The sequence below is a fragment of the Coregonus lavaretus genome (genome assembly GCF_964263955.1).
Source record: "Coregonus lavaretus genome assembly, chromosome: 22".
Classification (NCBI taxonomy): Eukaryota; Metazoa; Chordata; class Actinopteri; order Salmoniformes; family Salmonidae; genus Coregonus; species Coregonus lavaretus.
In genome coordinates this window covers 28111965-28122086 of record NC_140009.1, presented here as the reverse complement: position 1 = coordinate 28122086, position 10122 = coordinate 28111965, and the positions used below count along the sequence as shown (strand labels likewise).

At 45.6% G+C, this 10122-nt stretch overlaps 1 pseudogene across 1 annotated transcript in view; it reads right to left on the bottom strand.

Annotated features, from left to right (window-relative positions):
- LOC311149905 (voltage-dependent L-type calcium channel subunit alpha-1D-like) overlaps positions 1-10122 on the bottom strand; it is a 29194-nt pseudogene that overhangs the window by 10870 nt on the left and 8202 nt on the right. Inside the window, exons 4-21 of the transcript in view lie at positions 9929-10074; positions 9672-9824; positions 9243-9439; positions 8736-8839; positions 8468-8610; positions 8238-8303; positions 5827-5893; positions 5700-5726; positions 5383-5544; positions 4860-5161; positions 4433-4635; positions 3923-4043; positions 3683-3757; positions 1911-1971; positions 1678-1734; positions 1485-1577; positions 1239-1368; positions 895-954 (exon numbers count right to left, since the gene is read on the bottom strand). The product of the transcript in view is annotated as a voltage-dependent L-type calcium channel subunit alpha-1D-like (transcript). The remainder of the gene's footprint in view (positions 1-894; positions 955-1238; positions 1369-1484; positions 1578-1677; positions 1735-1910; positions 1972-3682; positions 3758-3922; positions 4044-4432; positions 4636-4859; positions 5162-5382; positions 5545-5699; positions 5727-5826; positions 5894-8237; positions 8304-8467; positions 8611-8735; positions 8840-9242; positions 9440-9671; positions 9825-9928; positions 10075-10122) is intronic.

The following is a 10122-nucleotide window of genomic DNA, read 5'->3' as shown; positions in this document are numbered from 1 at the left end:
AACTGCTGACACACTCCAGCCACATGAGGTCTAGCATTGTCTTGCATTAGGAGGAACCCAGGGCCAACCGCACCAGCATATGGTCTCACAAGGGGTCTGAGGATCTCATCTCGGTACCTAATGGCAGTCAGGCTACCTCTGGCGAGCACATGGGGGGCTGTGCGGCCCCCCAAAGAAATGCCACCCCACACCATGACTGACCCACCGCCAAACCGGTCATGCTGGAGGATGTTGCAGGCAGCAGAACGTTCTCCACGGCGTCTCCAGACTCTGTCACGTCTGTCACATGTGCTCAGTGTGAACCTGCTTTCATCTGTGAAGAGCACAGGGCGCCAGTGTCGAATTTGCCAATCTTGGTGTTCTCTGGCAAATGCCAAACGTCCTGCACGGTGTTGGGCTGTAAGCACAACCCCCACCTGTGGACGTCTGGCCCTCATACCACCCTCATGGAGTCTGTTTCTGACCGTTTGAGCAGACACATGCACATTTGTGGCCTGCTGGAGGTCATTTTGCAGGGCTCTGGCAGTGCTCCTCCTCCTCCTCCTTATTTCCCTCATTAAAATGCAAATCAATTTATAAAATTTTTGACATGCGTTTTTCTGGATTTTTTTGTTGTTGTTCTGTCTCTCACTGTTCAAATAAACCTACCATTAAAATTATAGACTGATCATTTCTTTGTCAGTGGGCAAACGTACAAAATCAGCAGGGGATCAAATACTTTTTTCCCTCACTGTAGGTGTGTCCAAACTTTTGACTGGTACTGTATATCTACTGCCTGAAGGAAAGATAGCCTATGCAGATCATTGTCAATTCACAATGAAGTAATATTCCAAAATTTAGTATAATCCCAAAAGTGCTTTGTCCATTTAATCTGCATATCTGGTCACATTTTACCTTCAGTATGATTTCCACAGTGAATATGGAAGTGAATGCATAATCAGCGTAGCCAAGCATCTGAGGATAGAGAAGATATCCTATGTCAGCATTATGACAACAATACAGAAACACTATTTGGTGGTGGGCGGTGTAAGGTGAGTATGAGAACAGCAGTTTTGGTTGAAACCATTGAGCAGTGAGGGTAGATGTATGGTAGTTGAGTGAGAGTGTGAACGGTAGTTTTGAATGCCAGTTATAGACTATAGATATTGATTGGGCGCTAGGTAGTGCTTGGTTGTGAGGGCGGGACTGACTGTTGGCAGAGTAGATATCTAGAGGCTGTTTTTTTTTTGTTGCCTTACGTTGTTCCTAAAGGAGTGAGCTCTGATTGGATCCTCAGCGGCCAGAGAAATACTACTGGCGATGATGAAGACGAGGATGAGGTTGGTGAAGTAGGAGTGGTGGATGAGATTGTGACAGGCCACTCGAAGGCTGAGGGGAGAGGAGAGACCATGCAAGTGATATGGGTGCTCTGAAATGGCACACAAATCCCTATATAGTGCACTACATTTGACCAGGGCCCATAGGGCTCTGTGGCTGTGACTTACCAGTTTCTCTTTCCAAGAATGAAGAAGGAGCTCCATCTGGAATGGGTTCAATCTTCTCTTTTGGAGCGGATTCAGGCTTCACAGGCATGATTCCTAGAGAGGGGAGTTGATCAGATCAGCAGATTTAGAGAACAATCCATGTATCACAACAGTCTGATAAGAATCCTTCTGAGGTGTATGGAACGACACTTACCCTCCAGACCCTCGATGGCTCTCAACTCCTCATTCTCCTCCAGTCATCCATCTCATTCTGCACAAGGAAAAAATAAATGCAAACATGAGATTATTTTTTATCTTGAAAACACTGAGGAGCACAGACACTCTTCTGAACCATTATCAGCTGGAGAAAGTTGCAGCCCATAAGAGTAGCTGCAGTAGAAAATATTGTAGTGTATTTGTCCCCTGAAACAACATCTAGGTACATACCGCCGCATCTTCCTCTTTGTCTTCATCTTCGTCCCAGTCCTCTTCATCATCCTTTTTCTCTCTGCAAAACCATTCATTCACCACTTTGTTTTTCTTCACCATCTACTTATTGTCCTTATTACTGATTCTATTTAAGCTACAGTGCATTCTGAAAGTATTCAGACCCCTTTACTTTTTCCAATGGATTAAATAGTTTTTTTCCCCTCATCAATCTACACACAATACCCCATAATGACAAAGTCAAAACAGGTTTTTAGACATTTTGCAAATGTATTACAAATACAAACGGAAAATACCTTATTTACATAAGTATTCAGACCCTTTGCTATGAGACTCGAAACTGACCTCAGGTGCATCTTGTTTCCATTGATCATCCTTGAGATGTTTCTACAATTTGATTTGAGTCCACCTGTGGTAAATTCAATTGATTGGACATGATTTGGATATATAGGTCCCACAGATGACAGTGCATGTGAGAGCAAAAACCAAGCCATGAGGTTGAAGGAATTGTCCGTAGAGCTCCGAGACAGGATTATGTCGAGGCACAGATCTGGTGAAGGTACCAAAACATTTCTGCAGCATTGAAGGTCCCCAAGAACACAGTGGGCCTCCATCATTCTTAAATGGAAGAAGTTTGGAACCACTAAGACTCTTCCGAGAGCTGGCCGCCCGGCCAACTGAGAAATCGGGCGAGAAAGGCCTTGGTCAGGGAGGTGACCAAGAACCCAATGGTCACTCTGACAGAGCTTCAGAGTTCCTCTGTGGAGATGGGAGAATCTTCCAGAAGGACAACAATTTCTGCAGCACTCCACCAATCAGGCCTTTATGGTAGAGTGACCAGACGGAAGCCTCTCCTCAGTCAAAGGAACATGACAGCCCGCTTGGAGTTTGCCAATAGGCATGTAAAGGACTCTCAGTCCATAAGAAAACAAGATTCTCTGGTCTGATGAAACCAAGATTGAACTCTTTGGCCTGAATGCTAAGCGTCACGTCTGGAGGAAACCTGGCACCATCCCTACGGTGAAGCAGGATGGTGTCAGCATCATGCTGTGGGGATGTTTTTCAGCGGCAGGGACTGGAAGACTAGTCAGGATCGAGGGAAAGATGAACGGAGCAAAGGACAGAGAAATCCTTGATGAAAACATGCTCCAGAGCGCTCAGGACCTCAGACTGGGCCTAAGGTTCACCTTCCAACAGGACAACGACCCTAAGCACACAGCCAAGACAACGCAGGAGTGGCTTCGGGACAAGTCTCTGAATGTCCTTGAGTGGCCCAGCCAGAGTCCGGACTTGAACCCGATCAAACATCTCTGGAGAGAACTGAAAATAGCTGTGCAGTGACGCTCCCATCCAACCTAACAGAGCTTGAGAGGATCTGCAGAGAAGAATGGGAGAAACTCCCCAAATACAGGTGTGCCAGGCTTGTAGCGTCATACCCAAGAAGATGCAAGGCTGTAATTGCTGCCAAAGGTTCTTCAACAAAGTACTGAGTAAAGGGTCTAAATACTTATGTAAATGTGATTTTTAATTTTTTAATTTTTAATACATTTTCAAAAAAGTCTAAAAACCTATTTTTGCTTTGTCATTATGGGTATTGTGTGTAGATTGATGAGGGGGAATAAACAATTTAATCCATTTTAGAATAAGGCTGTAATGTAACAAAATGTGGAAAAGTCAAAGGGTCTGAATACTTTCGAATGCACTGTATGTCTAGTAATATACCCAGACCATCAAATTATCCATTTTATTCGTTTGGATTTTGTGATACTTACTCTACTTGCTTTTTTCCACCATCTCCACCTGCCAAGTTGTCCACAGCGATAGCAAGAAGACATTGAGCAGGATATCTGATCAAGAGATATTAAGGAATTGACCAAGAGCTTGAGAACATCAGTGAATACAGATCTTATAGAGTACAGTCTGTATTGATAGAGGTTTGTGTACATTGAATGGCATTGTAGAAATGCAAGTTATATAATAACTCTCTCTTTCTTGGTTAACAGAAAGGATACAGTTGCCGACAACAAAGAGGGAGACGAAATAGATACACACAATCATCTGTGGGAAGACTGGCCCGCCATAAGCCATGATCCCATCATACATTACAGCATTCCAGTCCTCTCCTGTAAGGATCTACAGAGGAGAAAATGAGAGGGAGGGAGGGAGCGAGGGAGGGAGAGAGAGAGAGAGAGGGAGAGAGAGAGAGAGAGAGAGAGAGTGAGAGAGCGAGAGAGAGAGTGAGAGTGAGAGAGAGAGAGAGAGAGAGAGAGAGAGAGAGAGAGAGAGAGAGAGAGAGAGAGAGAGAGAGAGAGAGAGAGAGAGAGAGAGAGAGAGAGAGAGAGAGAGAGAGAGAGAGAGAGAGAGAGAGAGAGAGAGAGAGAGAGAGAGAGAGAGAGAGAGAGAGAGAGAGAGAGAGAGAGAGAGAGAGAGAGAGAGAGAGAGAGAGAGTGTGCGCGGCTGTAATGAAAAGTGCAAGCATGTAGAATTCGATAGTAGTGTGAGGAGTGTTAGAATTATTTCACCTGGAAGCAGGTGAGCAGGGCCTGGGGGAAAGTGTCGAACGTGCTTCTCTTCATCTGAGTCTCATCAAAGTTGAATTTGCCCCCAACAGCTGCATCCCCAGCAGGGAGAAGATGATGAGGAAGAGGAAGAGCAGGAGCAGCAGGGAGCAGATAGCCTTCATGGAGTTGAGCAGTGAATTGACCAGGCCTGACAGGGCTGCCAGTGCCTAAACAGGAGACAGACGGTTTCAATGTTTGAGGGTAAAGAATCAAGGTATGCAGTAGCCTTCCATACTGAATGCATGCATGAAATGTATCAATTGCAGAGTGACATTCCAGATAGTTCTTTCAGAAGTGCATTTTAATTTGCATAGCAGCGTATTCCGGAAAGATCTGGACCAAGCTAGCAAGACAGACCAAACAGATCTGGGACCAGGCTAGCAGTTACTGACCGTGTGACTTTGAACACCCTGAGCAGGCGGACGCAGCGCAGCACAGAGATGCCGATGGGAGGGATGATCTCCCCGTGTGACTTTGAACACCCTGAGCAGGCGGACGCAGCGCAGCACAGAGATGCCGATGGAGGGATGATCTCCAACTCAACCAAGACCGTCTCCAGGATGCCACCACATACCACGAAGCAGTCGAAGCGGTTAAACAGAGCCATGAAGTGAATTTGGAAACCGAAACTGTACATCTTTAACAGCATCTCCAGCGTGAACAACATCAACAGGATCTTATTGGCCCGCTCTGAAGAAAAGACAGAGAAAATAAAGGTTATTTATTTATATATTTTTTATTTGTATTTTTTCCTGATGTCTATGTCACCATGCTGAATTAGGGAGAAATTACATAGAGAAAAGGAGAGAGGGGAGGAGGACATGCGGAAACAAATAGAAAAGAACAGATACAGGTAGGTGGAGAGAGAAGGAATAACAGGAAGAGAAGTAGAGAGGAAAGTGTATCCTAACCCTGCATCTCAGTGAGCCACTTGGGCTGGCCGTAATGTTCAGAGGCCGCTGGCTGCAGTGTTGAGAAACACCAGAACAAGCACCAGCCAGTAGAAGTTCTGGGATTTGACTGCTACACGACAGTTCTTCCGAAAGGCATGGTTCAGTTGGCATAGCTGTTCACTGAGTGAAGAGAGAAACAGGAGACACGTTATAGTAGGAGCGGAAGGGTCAGAAACCGGCTTTGTCAACGTCTGTAGTGTAGAGTACTTTCTCATTAAAAAACTGAAAATAAAACATTATTGTATATATTCTTAGAGCTATCCTGCTCAATTTACCAGAAACTGTTGGCCATCATTTTAGCCCTGCAAAAAAAGGATAAAGAACCATTACATGACAACATTGATAACAATGACATCTAATTAACAAATAATGAATTTCAAATACATTTGTTTATTTCCTTACATAAGAGATGCGCAGCAGCCATTGTCGTCATCGAGATATGCTTCAAATTCAGAGTCTGAATCCGATTCTGTTGAACACAAAGCAAAGCCATAGATTAGATTACAGAGAGACAAGTAGTACAAATCAAATCAAATCAAATTGTATTTGTCACATGCGCCGAATACAACAGGTGTAGACCTTACCGTGAAATGCTTACTTACAAGCCCTTAACGAACAGTGCAGTGAGAAAATATTTGCTAAATAAAATAAAGTAAAATAAAAAAGTTACACAATAAAATAACAATAACGAGGCTATATACAGGGGGTACCGGTTCCAAGTCAATGTGTGGGGGTACTTTTGGACCTAGACATGGTGCTCCAGTACCGCTTGCCGTGCGGTAGCAGAGAGAACAGTCTATAACTAGGGTTGCTGGAGTCTTTGACATATTGTAGGGCCTTTCTCTGACACCACCTGGTATAGAGATCCTGGATGGCAGGAAGCTTGGCCCCAGTGATGTACTGGGCCATACGCACTACACTCTGTAGCGCCTTATGGTCAGATGCCGAGCAGTTGCCATACCAGGCGGTGATGCAACCAGTCAGGATGCTCTCGATGGTGCAACTGTATAACTTTTTGAGGATCTGAGGACCCATGCCAAATCAGTCTCCTGAGGGGGAATATGCGTTGTCGTGCCCCCTTCACGACTGTCTTGGTGTGTTTGGACCATGATAGTATGTTGGTGATGTGGACACCAAGGAACTTGAAGCTCTTGACCCGCTCCACTACAGCCCCGTCGATGTGAATGGGGGCGTGCTCTGCCCTCCTTTTCCTGTAGTCCACAATCATCTCCTTTGTCTTGATCACGTTGAGGGAGAGGTTGTTATCCTGGCACCACACTGCAAGGTCTCTGACCTCCTCCCTATAGACTGTCTTATCGTTGTCAGTGATCAGGCCTACCAATGTTGTGTCGTCGGCAAACTTTATGATGGTGTTGGAGTCGTGCTTAGCCATGCAGTCGTGGGTGAACAGGGAGTACAGAAGGGGACTAAGCATGCACCCCTGAGGGGCCCCCGTGTTGAGGATCAGCGTGGCAGATGTGTTGTTGCCTACCCTTACCACCTGGGGGCGACCCGTCAGGAAGTCCAGGATCCAGTTGCAGAGGGAGGTGTTTAGTCACAGGGTTCTTAGCTTAGTGATGAGCTTTTAGGGCACTATGGTGTTGAATGCTGAGCTGTAGTTAATGAACAGCATTCTCACGTAGGTATTCCTTTTTTCCAGGTGGGAGAGGGCAGTGTGGAGTGCTATAGAGATTGCGTCATCTGTGGATCTGTTGGGGCAGTATGCGAATTGGAGTGGGTCTAGGGTTTCTGGGATGATGGTGTTGATGTCAGCCATGACCAGCCTTTCAAAGCACTTCATAGCTACAGATGTGAGTGCTATGGGGCGGTAGTCATTTAGGTAGGTTACCTTGGCGTTCTTGGGCACAGGGACTATGGTGGCTTCTTGAAACATGTAGGTATTACAGACTCGGTCAGGGACATGTTGAAAATGTCAGTGAAGAAACTTGCCAGTTGGTCAGCGCATGCTCTGAGTACACGTCCTGGTAATCCGTCTGGCTCTGCGGCCTTGTGAATGTTGACCTGTTTAAAGGTCTTACTCACATCGGCTACAGAGAGAGTGATCACACAGAACAGCTGGTGCTCTCATGTATGCTTCAATGTTGCTTGCATCGAAGCGAGCATTAGTGGCATTTAGCTCGTCTGGTAGGCTCGTGTCACTGGGCAGCTTGTGGCTGGGCTTCCCTTTGTAATCTGTAATAGTTTGCAAGCCCTGCCACATCCGATAAGCGTCAGTGCCGGTGTAGTAGGATTCAATCTTAGTCCTGTATTGACGCTTTGCCTGTTTGATGGTTGGTCTGAGGGCATAGCGGGATTTCTTATAAGCGTCCGGATTAGTGTCCCGCTCCTTTAGCTGTTGCCTGTAATCCATGACTTCTGGTTGGGATATGTACACTGTGGGGACGACGTCATCGATGCACTTATTGATGAAGCCGGTGACTGATGTGGTATACTCCTCAATGCCATCGGATGAATCCCAGAACATATTCCAGTCTGTGCTAGCAAAACATTCCTGTAGCTTAGCATCTGCATCATCTGACCACTTCCGTATTGAGTGAGTCACTGGTACTTCCTGCTTTAGTTTTTGCATCTAAGCAGGAATCAGGAGGATAGAACTATGGTCAGATTTGCCAAATGGAGGGCGAGGGAGAGTGTTGTACGCGTCTCTGTGTGTGGAGTGAAGGTGGTCTAGAGTTTTTTTTTTCCTCTGGATGCACATGTGACATGCCGGTAGAAATGAGGTAAAACAGATTTCAGTTTTCCTGCGTTACTACACAGACAGTAACAGTGAGAAGAGTGACAAATCATCATACCTCCGTCCTCGCTGTGTTTATACCAGCCAAACTTCTTCATCATTTTCTTCTTGGCAACAGCAGCACCTTGTTAGGAGACAAAGGAAAGGTTGACTATATGGGTGCAAGGCTGTGTTTGTCTGCGTGTGCATTTATTTGTTTGTGTGTGTGTTTATATTTGTATGTGTGTGTGTGTGTGTGTGTGTGTGTGTGTGTATATATGTGTGTCTCAGTCAGTCAGTTAACCATACGTTTATTTCCTTCCTCATCCACATCCTCAGCCTCGATGAGCCAGTCCATGTAGCCACACATGTCCTCCTCCATCTGCTTCTTATTCTGGGCGTCCTGCAGCTCTCCACGAGCCACAGCCTTCTCTCTTTCCTTGGAGAACTCGCTACACACAGAGACACACGTACAGATGCACATGTAGAGGGTCAGCACACAATCTATACTCGGTTAAGGCCTTCACACACAAATGTAAAACAAGACAAACATACACACAAACTTCCACTCACTCACCCGCTCAACACTCCCAATACAAGGTTGAGTACGAAAAACGAGCCAAATATGACCAGAGAGACAAAGTACACCCAGGGCATCTCAAAGCCTATTGCATCGTTCATCTGCAGGAATACAGAAAGAGACAGAGGGAGATTAAGCATGGTTAATCGTGCTTCTACATCTGCATTGCTTGCTCTTTGGGGTTTTAGGCTGGGTTTCTGTAGAAGCACTTTGTGACAACTGCTGATGTAAAAAGGGCTTTATAAATACATTTGATTGATTGATTGATAGATTATCAGACACTGTTTTATATTTATATTAAGATAGATCATTTAAGTAAAATTAAATCAGAGGAGTAGTTAAGAATAGGAAGAAAGAAAAGTCCTAGGACTGCATCCAAAATGGCATCCTTTTCCCTATGTAGTGCACTACTTTGACCAGGTCCACAGGTCAAAAGTAACGCACTATAGGGAATAGGGTACCATTTATGATGCAGCCAAGAAAGAAAAGAGAGGCTGATGTTACCCAGTATAGCACATCGGTCCAGCCCTCCATGGTGATACACTGGAACACAGTCAGCATGGCAAAAAATATGTTGTCAAAATTAGTGATCCCGCCATTAGGCCCCTCCCACGGTCCTCTGCACTCTGTCCCATTGCCCACACAATCGCGCCCATTTCCAGCAAACGCACACGGTGTGGGGTCATCATCCACGTTCAGTTCTGGGAGAGAGGACAACATGAGGAGGTCACTCAACGTGACAAATGTCTTAGTCCTCTTAGTAAAAAGATGGAAATCTTCCAAAGCATTAGGTGATAACAAACTTTTATGTAAATAACTTGTTTACCCCTGTCTGCGTACAATGACTCAAATGTAACTCTTTAATATAGTGTTAGGGTGTGTATGTACAGTATGGAGCAGTGTATGTACAGTACAGTACAGTATAGTTTGTACCTGTGCCCATGTAGAAACAGGTCTTGTGCATCCTGCCGAGGAAGAGCTCCAGACCGATGATGGCATAGATGATGATGACAAACATGACCAGCAGACCAATGTGGAGCAGGGGAACCATGGCTTTCATGATGGAGTTCAAGACAATCTGGAGACCTGGACAAACACACACGCACACACACATACACACAGCAGAGAGATTAGTTTTACTGAAACACACACACACACACACACACACAAACACACACACGCAAACTTACTGGGCACACCAGACACCAGCCTAAGGGGTCGCAGCACCCTGAAGGCTCTGAGAGCTTTGACATCCAGTCCTCCTGGTTTGCCTGCTGCGTGGTGGGCCTCTCCAGGCTTGTGGTCGGCTGTGCCCTCAGCAACCACACTGAACAACCTGCAACAACAGCCGCACAACAACAATACAGCTCAAACACCATAAACA